General features: G+C 32.7%; 1 long non-coding RNA gene across 1 annotated transcript; it reads left to right on the forward strand.

Moving 5' to 3' along the window:
* The first annotated feature begins 216 nt into the window (after window positions 1-216).
* LOC122521174 lies at window positions 217-468 on the forward strand. The gene is made up of 2 exons (XR_006304677.1): window positions 217-258; window positions 367-468. It is a non-coding gene; the product is annotated as an uncharacterized LOC122521174 (long non-coding RNA).

A 468-nucleotide genomic window follows, 5' to 3' on the forward strand; every position in this document is an offset into this window, starting at 1 on the left:
ATAAACTTTGAGGTAAATTTTCTTCGCCAGGTGCAATACGTAAATATTGTTCTTCATCCTACATTAATGTCGGTTGGTGCGCCGTAAGACTCTCTTCTACAGGAATGTGTTCGCTGACATCATTTTGTCCAACTTTGTCGTGAATTTGATTATCATTAAAATATTAATCATCAATTTTAATATCCTACATTCTATACAATGGAGACGGTATTAAAAATTGTAGCCAAGCTTTAATTGTACGCTTGTTAACAATGCCATGTAAGTAACTAGATCGGTCAATTTTCTTACGTTTAATATGTACATTTATACAATAATCGTTATCGATATTTCTTTGAAGAGATTTGACCATTGTATTAACTGAAACAGGCAGGTTAATTAATTGACCATAACTGGCGTATTTACCATTCACATGTCTCAGACGTCTGATCTGCATAAAAGAAATACGAGGCGAAATTAATCTTTCAAAAA

This window comes from Polistes fuscatus, unplaced genomic scaffold (assembly GCF_010416935.1).
Source record: "Polistes fuscatus isolate 324 unplaced genomic scaffold, CU_Pfus_HIC Scaffold4, whole genome shotgun sequence".
NCBI classification, from domain to species: domain Eukaryota; kingdom Metazoa; phylum Arthropoda; class Insecta; order Hymenoptera; family Vespidae; genus Polistes; species Polistes fuscatus.